This window comes from Haemaphysalis longicornis, unplaced genomic scaffold (genome assembly GCF_048455015.1).
Source record: "Haemaphysalis longicornis isolate Haplotype H1 unplaced genomic scaffold, Haemaphysalis longicornis Haplotype H1 scaffold_14, whole genome shotgun sequence".
Taxonomy (NCBI): domain Eukaryota; kingdom Metazoa; phylum Arthropoda; class Arachnida; order Ixodida; family Ixodidae; genus Haemaphysalis; species Haemaphysalis longicornis.
Window position 1 is genome coordinate 54,377,317 of NW_027526245.1, and position 18,727 is coordinate 54,396,043.

The 18,727-nt window shown below is 44.6% G+C and overlaps 1 long non-coding RNA gene across 4 annotated transcripts in view; it reads left to right on the top strand.

Moving 5' to 3' along the window:
• Positions 1–18,727, top strand: part of LOC144165107 (uncharacterized) — a 102,998-nt gene that overhangs the window by 51,847 nt on the left and 32,424 nt on the right. For 2 of the 4 annotated variants that reach the window (XR_013321364.1, XR_013321362.1), the window contains exons 3-5: positions 3,965–4,048; positions 14,497–14,541; positions 17,870–17,914. This is a non-coding gene — a long non-coding RNA (uncharacterized LOC144165107). Of the gene's footprint in view, positions 1–900; positions 1,039–1,115; positions 1,196–3,964; positions 4,049–14,496; positions 14,542–17,869; positions 17,915–18,727 lie in introns of those variants that run through there. The other 2 variants (XR_013321363.1, XR_013321365.1) reach the window with 2 other exon arrangements.

Consider the following 18,727-nt stretch of genomic DNA (forward strand, 5'->3'; position numbering starts at 1 on the left):
CTTGGAAATTTCGACAGCGCCAGGTTGGTTCACAAGGCAAGTTTGCCCTTTAAGACGTGATAGTACAGTTTTCATAATGTGTGGAAAAGTTGCGGGAGCTGAGTGCAGGCCAAACGGCGGACTTTAAACTCGCATAATCTATTGGAAGGGGCGAAGGCGGTCTTTTCACGGCTGCATTCATCAACCTTTATTGTGGTAATTGTGGTAACCACTCTTCAAATCCACAGACAAGAAGTACCAAGCGTCAACTTAAAGCAATACATATACGTCCTTTATTTTCTCCCGATTGTGTTTGCGATAGTCGGCACAGAATCAGGCGGTGCCACCTTCGTTTTCAACAAACCAACTGGCGACGCAGAGGGGCTTTCCGAAGGATGAATGTCGTCATCAGCAAACCCCTCTTGTGCCTGCCGCTTTAACGTGTCTTGTTCTTTGAGGACACGCGTTAGCGATGCTCGTAAAGAGGTCGCTCAGATTAATCTGCGATGATGCGGTGTTTGGTCCGCGGAGGTATTCGGATACGTGTCGTTGACGAGAAGGAGTTCCTGAACTTTCCCCGCAGTTCCACAAGCTGCTCTTGCTTTGTCTGCGGCAAGCTCAGGTTAGCGTCAAGCAAAAACGTCTGTCATCATTTTAGGAGTCAAAACACTTTGAAGCCGAAAGCAATCCATCCTATCGGGCATTGTCCCCTTAATTCCCTATGGTGCCATGGGCCATTGCACAGCCATGTTCCGCTACAATATTTCCTTTCATTGTGCCACTAACAAAATCAGAACGTTTTTGCGTCTCCTACCATATTTTCACAGCGAAAAGTTTGTGGGACAATTAAGGGTCACTACACGTTTTTCTCGATATCTCATCAATTCAGTTGCCTTAAATGCCTACTTCTTTATTATTTAGTTTATGGCCGTACCGGATTTTGTTTGGACTGCGTATGGAAACTACACACCCAAAATGCACTGCAAAGTGGACGCAGTTTTAACGGATTACAACAACGGAACGTTTAACTTCTCAAGATACACGGGCCCATACTACAACAGGTAAACACCTAACTGTTTTCAGGTATTCTAGATTCCGTTTGGTCGTATTCAATAGTAACGTTTCTGTGCTTTTTTCAGGGAAGTCAAGCTTCTTATGGCGAAAATAACTGGTAATATGGGCCGCGGAAATGAAACAATGGTTATTACTGACCCAGGTGACGTCAATGCGTTCTATTCGAACCACATTATTTCCGCAAAATTACGCACTGTGACATATCAATATTTACATATTTCGAGGATAATGTTGATTTGTTCACAGTCGTAATATACTGCAAATGCTATTTTTGTGTTTTCGAACGCAACAGCAAACTAACAAAAAAAGATAAAAAGGTAAATGCCAGTTACTCGGTCACTACCATTTCCCCAGGTAGCGCTTTGTTTATAACCCTACACAAGAGCCTCACTAATTACACCTAAAGCTGCTATTTAAATAAACGAGAAGACAAAGTTTAAGCAGGGGGTGACCGCAGAGGAGATAAGTTTGTTACGGTTTGCAGTAACGTCACCTGGTAGTTTTTTTCTGCCAATCTTTTTGTCCTTGTGTCGGGCCTGTCTTAGGCTTCAAATTATTGGAATGACATCTTTTTATCTGTTCACCGTATTTTCCTGAACTTGCACTATATCTCACGTAAAAAAGTTTTCTCTCTCTCTCTCTCTCTCTCTCTCTCTCTCTCTCTCACACACACAAAAAAAAACAAGCCGGTTGAGTCAGGTTCCCACGACAGTGAAAACACTCCGAAACACTGACACTGTCGGTTTTTGGCGCAAAGTGACAAGCACCCCACAGCCGCAACTTTTCACGCCCTCATTTTAGGCAGCATAAGCGTGAATGCCATCTTCCCTTAAAACACTTCCACCCGTCTTCGCTGAGCTGAAACACATGTAGGGGAAATATCAAATCTTCGTTCCAAAGCGCTATCTTGATGTTGTCGTAACGCCATAACGACGTGCATCTTACGAATTGCACTTAGATGTCACCTTCAACTTTCTTCGACCCCTAGAAAATTCAACGGCGTGTTGCGCAACTTAGGGTATTTCTATGACAGCGGCTGACTTATATTCATTTTTTCGTTGTGTTTTTATTAGGTGGTACCCTATAGTAATTCGACAGTTGTTTTCCTTCTTCAGTTATCTTTTTAGGCTCGTGGAACCTGTTTTGGGCTAAGGAATTCTGAGAATACTTTTGCTAGCTATCTTGATACAACCCCACCATGCATTAGTAAAGCTGTGGTTGTTTCGGCAGTCGCTCGGCTTTATTTACTTGAGCTTTATTTACACATTTTATTTTTGTTCTTCGCGTACCGCGCAATCCAAGTCATACCATAGTTTTGGTTTGCTCTTTCGCACCTGACTCATTCACAAACCACAGCGTCTTGAGAAGTTTTATCTCTGTCTTAACCATTCCCACACTTTGCTGTCCAAGTCGTCGTCCTGCCACGGCTACTGCTTAGTCAGCCGTTATCTTATTTTTGTTATCATTGAGTAGGGCAACACTTCCTGCCAGTACGGTTAAGCCGAAAATTCATCTTAGGCGTTGTTTGGAACACCTGTAGCAAAGGGTTTACTGGCATCAGGATTGGTTTTGATTTCTGCACTAGTTGGTTTATTGTATTTTTATATTCAACGTATTTTCCCGCCTTATCAACCTGTGAATAGGGTTCTTGACCGTGCCTATCACCCCTTACTTTGATTGTCACATGGAATAACGTCATTTTTGCCTTCACAGTTTAGATTTTCTAATCTCATTGCGCATTGATCGTATGCATCAAAATGTGTTGATCAGCGTCATATGGTTTCTTGCAAAACGAATTCCCGCGGGTATGTCGACAACTTATTCAAAAGCTTCCCACACGAGTTTGATTGACTGAAGGGTTTAACGCGCCGACGCAACTCATGCGATGAAGCGCGCCGTAGTGGAGGGCTCCGGATTAATTTTGACCACCTGGGGATCTTTAACGTGCGCCAAAATCTCGTATACACGAGCGTTTTTGCTTTTCACCTCCAACAGAAAAGTGGCCGCCGCGGCCGGAAATCGAACCCGCGACCTCGTGCTCAGCAGCGCAACGCCTTAGTTCACAAACGAGTTAGCCTTCATGCTGCTTTCCTAAATGAGCATAAAAGTCTCCCATCAGTCTAATGTTTTTAGTGTTTACTTTTTCATTCCTCTTTGAAACATTTAACTCTGTAACCTGCGGAGCCGTGCGTTGGCGCATAGGCCTACAACAACCTATCAACCGTAGGTACTTTAGCTTGATCACAAAGCCCGCGACACTATTGCTAATTTTGTAGAACGTTTTCACATTGGCTGATATCTCTTCGTGGAAAAAGAAACTGCCTCTTCAGTAATTGCGACGCTCGGCAGCGTGAAAATATTTTCTACGCAATAAATACGAGCGTACACCCATTTAATACCTGAGTTTAATATTATCAGATTGATTTCCCGGATGGTCTTGCAGTATCACAGCTAAGCAGTCCTCAGTCTACAGACCTGAATTCAGGTTTTGCCAGGTTCAGGTTTCAGTGGAGGACTGTGCCTACTCGGAGCTTCTTGAAAAATGTTTTGTCGCTCCCATGACTACCGCATTTGTACCTTGCCGCACAGCAACGGAAGGCTGGTGGGTGTGATGGCGGCTTTCGGTTCATAGATCTCTGGCAGAATACTAAATCACAGTAGCCAGAGGCGTTTTCGTAGGACAGTGTTAAGGGTATACCATAGAGCTTTCCTTCAGTAGTACCGCCCCCTTGGCATGGCCCTACTAATATTTCGGCGATTTTATAAAGAAACCAGACAACTCTCAAAACCTGCTGCGAAGCAGCCCGATGCCAAGAATTGAACCCTGGCCTGCTGGGGAAAACTCAGAATACATTTTCATTCAGACAAACTTCAGCAGGGCTGGTGAAAATACGCATTTTCCTTCCTGCAGAAAACAAGACATGGAACGAGACGTTAGTAGCGATTGGACCTGCGGAGGTGTGCGCTGTGTTCATTACCAGATATCCCCATCATGGTAAGGAAATCTACCTACCCATGCGTAATCTTTGTCTTACTGCCTCATAGTTGCAGCACAGTAAAGTAAGCTATTGAGCACAAAATCACTGCATTTTAATGTTTTTGCTTTCGTGCTTCTTTGCCAAAACGTATGGGGAAATACGCTCGTGAGTGAAAAGTTTTCCTTGCTTGACACTCTGTTTTTATGCTCGCAGAACAAAAAGACAGAAACAATTATTTTATAAAAATATGGTTTAAAATGCTGGACTTTGCAGGCAGATGGCGTGGCACATGTTTGTGTTTTTTACAACTAGCATGATGCGCCCATGACCGGATTTTGTGAAATATACACACTTCAATGGTTTGCTTGAAAGCTGGCTACAACTACCCGAATTCAAATTGCTAACATGTGAAAAAAAACAGTTTTTTATCATCCGGCTGCAGCCTACTCTTTGGAGTTTCGCCTATATACACTGTATTATTAAGCAAAATTTTCGGTACACAGCACCTTGCGGAATCATATTATCTCCTATCGCTATTAAAGATTCTAATCAGACTTGGCCAATTCACAAAGTGCGCTCCCCAGACGCCCTAATCTGTAGCTTAAGAATATTGCGCCGCGTTTGTCGAATTCATGACTCAGCTTAGCTTTTATCGTGTTTATTGTTATAACGATAATCGTGGTGTGTGTTTTCTATAATGCACAGCAATAACTTACAGATGGTATTAGACATTGGTATTGATGGTATTAGACATTGGCGCATATGGTATTAGATTTAGACATGCCAGAATTCAGAAACTATTTCGTAAGCTATTTGCAGAACACCGACTGCCGATATCGTCTTGTGCTTGCGAATACAATCAAAAGTGTTTGGCCCCTCTCATCAGCATCATAATCACCAGCACCAGCCCCACCAGCACCACCAGCACCAGCACCACCACCACCACCACCACTACCACAATCTTTCATCACCATCACCATAATCATCAACATCACCACCACCACCACCATCATCATCATCATCATATTTGGGTCCACTGCAGGACGAAGACCTCCTCCATTGACCTCCACCCGTTTCCGTCCTGTGCTGCCCGTGTCCATTCCTTGCCTCCGAATTTTCTTATTTCATAGTCCCCATAGAGGTAATGGACTTCCCTTTCTAGTTCCGTCTAGCGGTGTCTATTCTGTTGTCCTTGTGGTCCAGCTGTTGTCCGTTCGTCGTACCACATGTCCAGCCCAAGTCCATTTCTTTATGTTAACCTGGACTATGATATCATCTATCCAAGTTTGTTCCCTTATCCAGGTAGCTAGTTTTCTGTCCTCAAGCGTTACTCCTAACAATATTCTCTCCATGGCACGTAGGGAGTGCCCAAGCTTGCTTTGCAATTGTTTAGTAAGTCGCCAAGTTTCAGCTCCCTATGTTATCAACGGCCGGACGCATTGGTTAAATACCTTTTTTTAGGGTTAGAGACATCTTGCTTTTCATTATGTGCGAGTGTTTGCCGAATGCACCTCATCCCAGTCCTATTCTGCGCCTAATTTTTTTCCCGTGGTTTGGGTCCGCACTCACGATCTGGCCAAGGTAGTTATATCCTTCTACTTGTTCCAGTGTTTCATCTCCTAGTATAAAAAAGGCGCCTTCAGCATGTTTACTTATCATCCCTTTAGTCTTATTCACGTTTCTGTTTAGCCTTACAGCGAAGCCCTGTGATTTCTGTTCCTCAATCATGTTTTGAAGTTGCTCTGCAGATCCACTGAGCAAGACTATGCCACCTGCACACCTTAAACGGCTCAAGTATTCGGCGTTTATCCGTAAGCCTAAGTTTTCCCAGTCACGCCTCCTGAAGACACTCTCCAGGCATGCTGCGAACAATTTTGGTGAGATAGTATCTCCATGTCGCCCTCCCCTTCGGATCGGGAATTTATCACTTTGCTTGGGAAACGTAATTCTGCCGGTGCATTCCTCATATATGTTGTCTAGGAGCCGTAGGTAGGTCTTCTCTATTCCTTGGTCTGTTAAGGCGTCCATCACTGCTGCGTGCTTGCTGAATCGAACGCTTTTTGATGGTCTATAAATATCATGTAAAGTGGCTTATTACACTCTTCGCATTTTTCTATTACTAGGTTGATGACATAGATGTGATTGTAGAGTAACTTTTTATGAACCCATCCTGTTCCCTGGGTTGTTGGAAGTTTAGGCAGGTGGTAATGCGGCTAAGTACTATATTGGTAAATAGGTTGTATACAAACGCCAGAACGCTGATGGGTCTGTAGTTCTTAAGATCTTTGTTATCTCTCTTCATGTGAATTAAAACTATGTTAGCGTTTTTTCAGGCTTTTGTACTTTTAAAGTCCTTAAACATACTGATAATAGTTCAAGAAGTTTTTCAAGAATTATATCTCCACCCTCTTGTAGAAGGTCTATGGTTATGCCGTCGTCGCCTGCCGCTTTCCCTCTTTTCATGCCCATAAGTGCCTTTTATACTTCCTCTTTCATTACTGGTGGAACATCGAAGGCAACGCTTGCAGGGTCAGTACTTTGTCTCCCTCCAGCGTCACTGGGGTATATCCTGGTGTAGAACCGTTCTGCGATTTTTATTATCCCTTCCATATTGTGCGTAACGTTACCCTGTTCATCTCTAAGTGCGTACATTCTGTCTCGGCCAATAGCCAGCTTCCACCTTGTTGCCTTCAAGGTTCTCCTCTTTTTAAAGTTTCCTCGATGTCCGCCATGCTGTACGCACAATTGTCATTTGTTTTACTTTTGTTTATCAATGTTGACAGCTCCGCTAGTTCAGTTTGATCCACCGTACTCGACAATATCATCTTCTGGCGCTGTAAAATAAGTTCCTTTGTTTGCGTAGTAGGTTTTCCAGTTTGCTTACTACATGTTGCTTCTCCAGCAGCCACTGCTGACTCCGTGATAGCCAATGTTAGGTATCATTTAGAGTGTCCACACTGTACTCGTTCTGACCGTCTAGAAGTGCGAACCTGTTCTGAAGGGTTATTTTAAATCCATGCGTCCTGTATCTTACTGACCTGACGTTGGGCTTCTTACTTCTTACGAGCTTTATTCTTTTTTTTTGAGATTTAGCCTTACTTTGCACCTACCCATCCTAGGATCACGGCACCGAATCTTGCTTAGTACCTCCATGTCTTGCACAACACCTTGGTTGTCACTCTGAATGTACTCAATTGCGTTTTTTGTAATCCCGTCATGGTTTTCCCAAGTCCATTTCCTACTCTTGCATTTCCGGAAGAATGTGTTCAGTAGTTTGAGTTTATTCCTCTCAGAAAATCCAACGAGTGTGTCACCTCGACAGCTGCCAGTGCCTATTCCAAACTTTCCAACTAATTTTTCTACTACTCTCTATGCACCTACTTTTGTGTTAAAGCCTCCATTACAATTGTGAACTGTGCGGTTCCCTTATTCATTGCTGACTCGACGTATTCGTAAAAACTATCTACGGCCTCGTCCTCGTAGCTACCTGTTGGCGCATACGCTTGCATTATCTTTAACCTGTACCGCTTGGAAGCTTGATCACAACGACTGCGACCCTTTCATTAACACTGTAGAATTCTTCCACATTTCGTGATAGTTCCCTATTTTATCAAAAATTCTATCTCGTGCTCTTTCTTTTCGTGAGGCCCCCGATAGCGCAGAATATGCCCGCTAGTCTGCTCTATGCAGCCTTCTCCTGTTCTCCTAACTTCACTTCACCCAATAATATCTCACTTAACGTCTTTGAGTTCCTTCTATAGCATAGCTAAGCTACCCTCGCTAGAGAGGGTTCGTGCATTGAACGTTGCCAAGTTCAAGATCCATAGGCGGCCTGTCCGGATTCAGGGATTCTTAGCACCCTCCGCTGTATCACTTGCCTGACCACCGCCGTGCCTGACCACCGCCGTCCCCAAGAGCCTTCCTAGCATGGTTGAACCTTTCTAGTGTAGCCTCCAAGGTATCCGGGCTGGTGTTTTACTTCCGGACGAGGCTGCACTCCATACCTTGGATATTTCGGCATAAAAAAAAGAAAATAGGAAAAGAAAGGAGAAAAAAGAAAACGAGAAACCGTCGCACGCGTGTTTTCGTAATAAATCTGCTCCTAGGCGGCACGTTAAATTCTCATACGGTGCTGTGGAAAACATTCTGCGTCTATCTAGAAAAGTCGAAGTTGTTTGGTCGTTGTAGCTTTTAGGGTCTTGCATGGTGTCGGGTGATTCTTAGTGCGGCTGGGCGAGTGAGCAAATAAAGAGCGTCCAGAGCGTCCGCAGAGCGTCCGCAGAAGAAACAGCCATGCGTGTGGCGCTTTGGAAAAAAATATATCTGATTACTTTTAAAATATTCCGAGAGGTATTTCAGGTTTTCTAATGTGACAAAATGTGCTGCGGCGAACCATGCTTTACAACCTCTTTTATCACCAGCGGCGCCCGCAGTCCTATACGGTTTTTGGATGATAGCGCGCTTTGTTGCTATTGGCGGCACCGCGAAAGACAATATTGTTGGATAGAAAAAGGATGTGACTCGCTGAACACAAACCTGTGTGGACGCAGCTGTACGTCACGAACTTGGAATATCTGTAGCAAGTGCTGGTATGAACCTTCTTGTTCCATGCATTTGCGGGGAGTCGACGAGAAAACTAAACTTGTCCCAGCTGAAGACACCAAGGTGTTAAACTCGAGTCTGTACAACTAGCGTAGGAACCGAAGAAATACCAAAAAATTCCACCATCTTCAAGTAGGGGAACCCTGAGTAGTATGGGGTCGACTCAAGTAGCCATTAGGTTTCAGCTCGATCATGGCTTTGCGGGAGGAGAATGAAGGGAGCGGAGCGCGCTGGCGTCATTTATACCGCGGAGCTACAGTGGCACCCCAGCGGAGTATACAGCGGCTACCGTGGCGTCTCTAACACTAAGCTGCTTCGCATTATCGCGCGCGGAGCCGCAGGTGTTGCCATTCGTTGCACAATCCAGGAGAGGAGAAGAGGAATGTCGGAGAGGAGAGGAGTGTCGGAGAGGATAGGAGGAATACCTCGCATACTACTCAGGGTTCCCCTACAAGAAGATGGCGACGGTGGTTGAACGCGAAGCTATCGTGATGGATTGTTTGGTTGGCCAATCACTAAGGGCATCCCCGAGCATGAGATGCTTCGCTTCTAAAAGGAAGTTTTAACCATTATAATATACAGAGCAGTCACCCTGCCGTACGATACCGGAACTCTTGTAGTGCCTGAGCAGCCCCTCGAACCACCATTAATCCATGGGTCTCCATCAGGCGATTGTGAAGCACGGCTCGAGCCACTAGAGCGCATCGGAACGTTTAACCACTGACAACGAGTAAGTTTTCAGCAATCGGTTTTCTATCCAGATGAGTCTTCTCGCATTTGATATTAGGACCAGGAGAGCTCCCTGGGAACCTAGATTCCATTCCGCTCAAAATTGCTAGATACATTTTGTAGGGTAGTGTGCAAGAAAAGGGCCTAGCTGCCGCTGCCGATTGGCATGCAAAACCGGAAAGGTTCTTCGGTGAGATGAAGCAGCCGTTATGGTGCGAACTCCATAACTGAAAAGTATTAATCGGTTTTTGCGAAGGCAGCCCGACTAGAACTTTTCGCTGTCCTCATTCGCAGCTAGACTAAAAAAAACTGCAGGTGAATTTCTGTTCGAAGTAGCTATAATGAAGAATACAGAGTGTTCTCCTTTGTAGCTCGGTACCAGTGCGAGTGACAGGTTTTCGAGTAATTATGGAAACAAACGCTATACCGCGAACCATCTGCCCCACAGTTAGCGAGAAACTAAAAACGCTTTCCAACAGCGGTTAAATCTCAATTCAGAGCGCTACGTTTGGGGATATGGGAGAAAACTCGACATGGACTAAATACTTTCACATTACCGGAAGCATTCCGTTAGGTGCATGCTATATTTTACTGGGAGTCGGTTCGTCGTCCTCCCCTCACCAATTAAAGGGACTCTGCAACACTTCGGATAAACGCTTTCACTTTTTTCTTGGCGTCTGCAAGCACTGCGAGAGATGTAGTTATTGTGATCACGGACCATGACTGCGTGATGGGCTCGTTGCAGCAGTAATGCCTTCCGTTTCTACTTTGCTTTTATGGCTTTCTTTTTAAGTGGCTATAGAAGGCGTTTATTATTTCAACTGAATGAAAGCAGGCCAATAGCTTCTACACCATTGAGATCATGAAATTCCAGCGGTAGAGGAACGACAAGACGGGGAAAACGAGAAAAAATATTTTGAGGAGGTTTCGAAGTTATCTGATGGGCCTAGAGTATAATTGTTTGGCTAAGATACTTTGCGACCCCCTTATCTAAGTACTGGAGGTGTTGCTTGACTACGTTCTCCAAGCATTTAGGATGTTGAAAAAAGATGACAAAGGTGTTGCAGGGTAGTTTAATTTGTCAAGAAAATACACCGTTCATTTTCGCCTGCCCCAAAGTCCACAGTTTTACAACGCACACCCAAACACCCAAGAAGACCGACGTTTGGCTAACTCCCGATCGTCGTTCACTGTGTTGCAACTGTGGAGAAGCCGGCAACATACATTATAGCGCTTGTCCTGTGTTCCCTTTCTTCGTCTTGCGTTTTTTCAGTGTTGCACTTTCTGAAGGATTCGAAAAAAAATTTCACCAAGTAGCCCAACTCGCCATTCCGCTCCGGAACATATATTATCGATTGAACTACAAGTGACCCGCCGTGGTGGCTCAGGGGCTAAGCAGCGCTGAGCACGAAGACGCGGGTTCGATTCCCAGCCCCGGCGGCCGCTTTTCTGATGGGAGCGAAAATCACTGACACCCAGGGGTACGCGATTTCGGCGCACGTTAAAGATCACCAGGTGGTCAAAATTCTTCCGCAGCCCTCCACTACGGCGCGTCTCATCACCGGCGTTGTGTCGGCGCTTTAAACTCTAAAATCAATCAATGGAAGCACAAGTGGTCTGTTCAGCAAAGTTTTCTCATAGACGCATCCCGCCGTTGCCCGGGAAGCGGGTAAACAAAATCAAGAAATTGCTGTCCCACACCACGCAGGCGTAATGCGTTTTACCTGTTCGCCTTCGCTGTATTCGTCTGGATCGCAGCGCCGAAGCAGAAACGCTAACGTCGTGGGTGGGCAATGGCCTAGACCATGCAGCAAAACTGGACGCAGCCGCTTCTGTTTGTAAGGTTGCTCTAGGACAAAAGAACGCAATCCTTCCAACCTTTGGAAAAACTCCGACACTTTGCCAAACCCGTGGCTCTTGGCGCATCAAATTTCTTTACGCTTGTAAGAAGCCCAAAATTGAGCATTCACCGTTATCAAATAACGAATACTAATCCCGCCTTTGCTCCTCCAATGCTCCTCCAGACTTAACGCTGACTCATCACAGAAGAACTCTGTGTAAGATGTTGTGCTTGGTGAAGACGTGTGAGTGGCGGAGTGACCGAGTAAGAGTCAACTGGCTGCCGAGATATGTGGTGCGCAATTAGTCACTGCCTTAAGTTGCGGGTCACGATTGCCACATTGAATAACGGACATCGCCGTGACGATGGGTTTTCAGCGGAAATTGTTTGCATTCTTCCTCGAAAACTACGTCCTCATATTAAATGCTTCAGCGCAAGACCAAAAAGAATGATCCTGTCAGCACAACCGCGACCTTAATGGAAAAATTATTCGAAGCACGCTACCAGACCCACCTTCGGTGAATCTCAGAGCCGTTTGTGGACATGAAAAACACAAAGTGAAATACTATTTCCGCGCTTTACACACCCTATCACCCTTTAAATCATAAGCTGCCGTAATTGCGGGCGACGGAAGCCGCCGGAGACGAGGCCCAGCACCCTTCTACAGCCAGTCGGCGTACAATCAAGGGCGTTCCAGCGGAATGAAATTCGACTTCTATAGGCCCGTTATAAGCGTCACGATTCCCAAGAGCAAATGCACCGTCGCACGCCTAGAGTATACATACTCGAGACATAAATACCGCCCTTCTTCATGAGAAAACTGCCCAAAAAGTAGTAAAATCCTTTGCCCACTAGGTTGCTCTTCGAGATGGAGCACCTATACACCAATTCACGTACCGCGGAACAGTCCTCATTGCAGAGCTCATACAGAGAGTCTTACTCTGCAGCAACAGAGGTAAACGAGTACCATTGCGACCCACCCCCAAATGAACCGCCTAATAAAACTCCTGAAAAAAATCGCGATACGCTGCATCGATGTTGAACGTTGAACTATAGACTCTGTACGAAATTCTCTGTTGCTTGTCGTGTGCGTTCGATACAGCTACCTAGAAATTCAAGATGACTCCATTCGAGCTTATCTAATCAAGGCAGCCGAGTACTATGCTCGAAGGCGTGCCGCTGCTCGTAGAAAAAGAATGACCTAAGCGCTGTCCACAACGTGCGGATGAGTCCTGCTAGATTGCTGAGTATCATCCACAGGACCACCAGCTCGTCGACACCAGTGGTCCTGCAACCTCTGAAGCCGAGACCAGCATTATAACCTAGGGAATATAGCGCGAGTTGGGACCACAATCCAACACAGCGGCCTCAGCGAGTGCTTCTGCGACGGTTGTCAGATCATCAAAGACGTGTTGGGTAATTTGTTTATTAGGCTGTTTACTGCGGGGCCAACGAAGCATCGCGACGACGCAGCTGCTCGACATTTTTTGTGTGATTCGCCTTCAGCTTTACTAGGTGAGATGAAAACCTTTGTATTGTTGGAACAACTGTTGTAGAATGCGCTCATGCAACCTTGGGGGGCTGGAAATGCCACCGAAAATGGCTTTTGATTTGCTTACTGATGTTTTGCTACCATCACCTGGCCACGCCAAGCTATCATGTTCTGTTTTAAGCAAACCACGCGTTTTTTCGTTTCTAGTGTACAACGAGCTCTTGCTTGATATAGAAAAGGTTTTGTTTTGCAGTTATTATACTAGGCTGTTCCGCTTTGTTGGTACTTTTTTCTTCTAAATCAATGTTTTTTGAAGCAATAGCACTCAAGATAAATGCATGCAGAGCAGACCCCGCTTAATTTCATCCTTCGATGCTGATTTCTGCACATAACTGTGCTGAATGCTTCACGACGTTTGTGTTTCCTTCATATTTGTTCCTAGGAACGAGTTAGCCTAAACAAGCTTTTATCCTTCGAACACACATCCGTTGCCATTGGCTACATGAAAACGAATGGCTCGTGGTATTAACAAATCGGGTTGAACGATTCGGTATGTACATCAGAGGAGAAGCGGACATGATATGGAAGCTAAAAATAAAGGCATAATGTTAACCGCAGGAATAACAGGACACATGCGGGAAAAAAATAAACGAAGCAAGGAGTATTGAAAATGACATAACGATAAAATGAGAAAGATAGCGTGAAAAACAGTCTTATAAAATCCTCGAGTGCAAATAACACTCCTGGTAGGGTCACGACAGCTGAAGAAAAGGAATGAAATCGGCTCCCAATTAGAGGCTCTTTTGGCATGGTACGTATTATCCCGGTCGCGGGTGATGTTCAGCTCTTCGCAGAAGGGCTGAGCATGACCTACATTGGCCGTAAAAGTAGGTAAACCGTCGCGTGAGCACGGGTGCAGCGCAAGGTCCAGCAGGAGCACCGGCTTGGATATCAGCAAGTACGGCAAGTAGCCGTGCGCAGCAAGCGTAGGCGACTCCCAAAACACAGCAGAGGCACTGCACCACAGCCAGGTTTCCCCGACGGCTAGCACACTCGAGGACGTGGTGGCACCCGCGTGGATTGCTCGATGACTAGGTGGCCGGTGCAGAGCACGGACGCCCGGTGTGGTAACAGAAGAAGATGGCCGACGCAATGGAGCTGGGGCCCATAAGCCGGCAGGAGGTCCAGGAGAGGTAGCACGGGCTCGATGGATGGATGGGACAGTTCTTTCTACGAAGCCGCGAGGGCTGCTTCGTCGTGCCCTTGTTTAATTATATCATGACGGAGCACTCCCCACATTTACCACCTTAGCCTTTGTGATAGTGTTTGGGTATTGCAGCCACAGGCGTTAAAAACAGCCGATGACGATACACAACCATATTCTGACATTTATTTATATTCGGGCCCTAATTCATAGTAAGGGTCTTCTTTATCGTAGTGTGTCTACATTGTAGACCGGCAGTACAGTGTTTTGCTCTCTGTATTTGTAGGCAGTCTATTTATCCCTTGTTTTCCCTCCTTTGCACAGCAAATTATGGCCTAAAGGAATACGACATCACTAATCAACATCGATTTGCTTAGTAATGTTGCCAGGTATAGCGTTTCTGTAAACTTTGGTTTTTCCTCTCTTCTACCATTGGCTCCATTTGCGAAAACCCACGAAGTTGAGCGATTAACCTCCGAGCATATAACTACTTTGCGAAGGTGTCTGGAAAGATTGAGGATTGTTTTAGATAAAAGCAAAGCTTGCGTTAAAAACGTTGTGCATAAATGCTTATGATGTACAGCAATCTCTGTTACAGGTCATCACGATGAAGACGCAAATTATACAGGGACTTGTTCAGCCGGTAAGTGGGTCAAATAAACTTCAGATGATGAGTTACAATTCCAAAGCATTCATTGCCAAAACCGAAAAGCATATAGAAGGCACTCAATTTCTTGATATGAAAAAGAACTTAAAAATTCCCTATTTGATAACATTAAAAAGGAATTGTTTAAATGTAAGGGCTTTAAAACGACTCAGACGACCGATAGAGGCCGATACTATTCAATCCGAGTAGAATTAACAGCTTGGTCTAAAAAGTTTGGATTGATGGCTGTGGGCCCTGCAATAGCCGGGTAAAAAATTTATTATCGCTTAAAGGGCTGCACCGCCGACTTCCTTTACTTCCGGTAATGTCGATTCCCATCACCAGCGCTAAAATTGCCAGAATTCGCGCCTACCACTTAAGCCAGGCTCAATGCGATGGAGCTCACGAGGTGTTCATTACTTATACGGCTAACTAGATTGATGTTCTTCGGTTGTGGAGGCTGAGCGTTGATGATGCGGGTATTGGAGATTACGTAGACAGAAAGGAATGTTCAGGGGTGTTGTCTCTGCTAGAATTTCCTGTTTTCAAGGCTCTTAAATCGGTTGCTTGTTGTTAGGTAACAACAGGCTTTGTGCTGAGGTTTGCTGTTGCAAGTCGTCTAAATTGTCTTGGGTAAAAACAATGTTCGTGGTTAAACAAATAAAGCCCCGAAATAAAAGAGCCTCCACAAATAAATGCGGAATTTTTGCATGATGTGTAAAAGTAATTATATTTTTACGATCCATAAGGAATTCTTCGTATTTAGGCTGTAGCGTTGACTGCCTATGACGAGCTCCAAAGCCCCGAAGCACCGTACGATATCCTGTCTGCAATCTCGAGACTCTGGCGCATAGCTCTGCTCCGGAGACAGCTGGATGTGACAGATTTATTCTATGGTCATTAATCAGCTTGGGCTTAGCAGACCTACAAACAGTCAAGTGCGTGCGATTCCGCCACTTGCGTTTGAAATAACGTTTCGATGTCGCTACCAGATTCAATAACCTGTTTCATCTCTGCTTTTAATTCCGCAAGCCGCTGTCAAAGCTGGAGCGTGTGCTTTTCAATTTCCTGACACTCCTTGTTCATTTGGCAGCCTGCATTTGCTCACCCGGTAATCTCTTTCAGCACTTGGTCCCCAACTGACTTTGTCCATTGCTCTAAAGATATTTTTAGCGCTAGCAATTTCGCTGGGCGAGTACCCAATTTCCAAGTTTTTCGCCGCACAAGCCTAACTGTTCCTTAATGCCTAATGCATTTTTATGGGTAGTACAAAACGCGGTAGTCGCGTCCTTGCGGAGATCACAGTTACTGCCAGGCTCAGGGAAATAATTATTCATAGAGGAAAGTCAGTGAACAAACGAGGGCGTTTATATAACGCAAATCCCAAAATAAACACGCAACAGAGATAGGCAAACTAAAGAATAGTGGGGAAGTGCGACAAAGCGTGTCGCTGTGCGAAATTGCTAAAACTCTGAAACGGGAGCGTAAAAGTACTATGGTGCTGCCGCGGGAAACCTGGAGGTGATAGAACTTGGGAAGAACAGTTCCACGCAGAACTCTGTCGGGGAGCTGTGGAGTGTGCCAGTAAGCTTGGCGAAGTAATTCGCGTTGAAAGGCCAAAAACTATACGCAATGAAAGAGACGCGTTAATATTGTCGTACAAAAGAAGCCTGTTCAAGTTATTCATGCCAAAAGACGGAGAAATAAAAGCGATAAAAGAAATGCAAAAACAATGTATTAGTAATACCTAATGCCAGACTTTCGCCTTTAAAGCCAATAAGCAGAATTAAAGGCGCCATGAAGACAAAATGAAAGTTTTGTTCATTGGAAATATTGCCTCGTTAAAATAACACTGACACCGTTTTTTGACGTGAACGTCCCTGAAGTACGCCATATAATAAAAAATAGAGAATAAGCACGCACCTCACCAGCTGCTTTCCGCACTAACTGATGGCGTATTATGGGCAGCTCGTTAGAGATTGGCTCAGGCCGGCCAAATCAACGAAAATTAAGCAAGGCCTGTAATCTTGCTAAACGAGCTTTCAACATCTATTTAGTGCGTATTCTTTTATAGCAGTTAGAGTGGTGAAGTAGACACTGACAGTTATGAGCAAACACGTAAACATGGAATAAGGCTGTGCTGTGGTTTTCGGGCCGACATTACCTGACACCCATCAAGCGTGTAGGGCTTCTGTGACACGACGCTGTCCTACTGATATTATCGGCACGGTTACATACGTGGCCGTGTTTGTCGACTCACAACTGATATTTTAATAAAGTATTTATATCAACAGAAACAAAACTATGCCTGATATACAGATCCGGTCAGAAGTAATGTGCGAAATGGGGTGTTTGAGCACTTTTTGTACGCCATCTTCAAACGCAAAGGTTAACAAGGACAAAAGGGGTCCCTGTGGAATAGTCGAAACCCTGGTCGACGCACTATCTTTGATTTTAGGTACCTGCCGTAGATACAACGTTACTCATGTCACGAAACATACGACACGGCGCGAGAATAGAAGTGTGGTGTTACTCTGTTTAATTTATTTTTTAACACGGCGTATTTTGCTGTCGCAAAGGCGCTTAGGGTACCGTAAGACACCAAATCTTTTGAATTAAAAAAACAAGAACGAAACGTACATTTTCTCTTCATGGCCCCTTCACGTTTTGAGAGATTTTTTTCTAGTTTGCTCAGACGTGACAGAATCAAACACTCTAAAAAGCACGAAATTGTCTTTTAGATGGAATATCTTGAGCCTGTCTAGTGCAATTTGTATGTTAAACATATTTGAGCCTATAATTGCTCGTATGTTAAATCGCGATATCTTGACAACAGCCCATTATTCTGATAATGACAAATCTTTGTCAGACTTTTATGTGCAATTTCGTATTACAAAATGTATAGTTATTCATGTTGAGTTTATTGAATATAATTCGATATTCTGGATTATGAATACGCTGTTTTATACCTTCACGTGTTGAAATATCCATTGAACAAGCAATTTTGGTGGGCATGGTGCCCAGTTGTCCGTGAGTTTCTTTTCCTTGTTTTATTAGGGCCAATGATAGCATCGAGCATTTTGCAGTCCCAAATATTTTGTTTAAAAGCCAGTCATAAAAAGCAGAATTGTATGTTTAGACTCTCTACAAATTGAACCATGGCCCCATTTATCAAGCAATTCAGAGTTATTTCAGTACTTTTCAGATAAGTAACTGAGGTTTAAATAGTTTAAAACATTCCTGTTTGTTTCTCAATGAAACAGGAAATCGACAAAATTAAATCTCGTGCATAAGTGTATATAAAATAATTCAATCTGTACTGCAGGTAATCAAAGCGAAGTCCACAATGGTACGCAAGCCTGCAATGCAAGTGAGTATTGGACCAGAACACAGCAAGCTATAATTACTGTCTCATTGATCTAAGTCACAACTTTGTAATAAGTGAGCTTAGTGATTCCCATTTATACCGATTTGAACTAGTTAGTTTAGTAAGTTTGAAAATTTCGAGAAAGCTGAAGGAACGTTTGTAATCACTATTTGTCAGAATCAGTTGCTCATTTCGCTTTTTGTAATGCCTGTTAAAACAAAACCGAATCGGTATTTACCAATTTAGAAAACGGAGTTCCAGTCGTGGCAAGCAGTGCGCAGAAGGTTGCGTTTCCCTAGCGGCCATGTATCTGTATGTGATCCCACATTTTGGTTTCCCATCCCGCAAAGCAATCCCTAACGTATATGGGCCGTAAGACCATTTATTTTTTTTGGTGTCCGGGTTACCTTTGAGGTACTGTCGAACAATTAAATCATCAAGCCGTGCGAAGGAAGCGCGCAATAAACTCGAAGCTGCGCGAAAACAGGCCCAAAACAACCATTGCTAAAGCAGACGACAAAGCCGATGGAAAGGTCCCGCCGACGGCCCCGCCGGAGAGCGCACGGGGAATGCCGAGTAATAGCGCCAATTCGCCGCGCCATCTACACTGTGATAGGTGAGTGAAAAGCGCCCTTCCCTTCGTCAGCCGCGTTGGCAGTTTCTTGTCGCGCACGCCCCGACGAAGCCGTTGCTTGGTAGAGCTAGAAATCTTTGCTTGCAAACGCTCGTATTGGTGAGTGATTTATTGAAATAGAAGGTAGAAAAGAAGTGGACTGGGGATATTTTGAATTCCTTTGTGAGTTCATTTGAATTCAT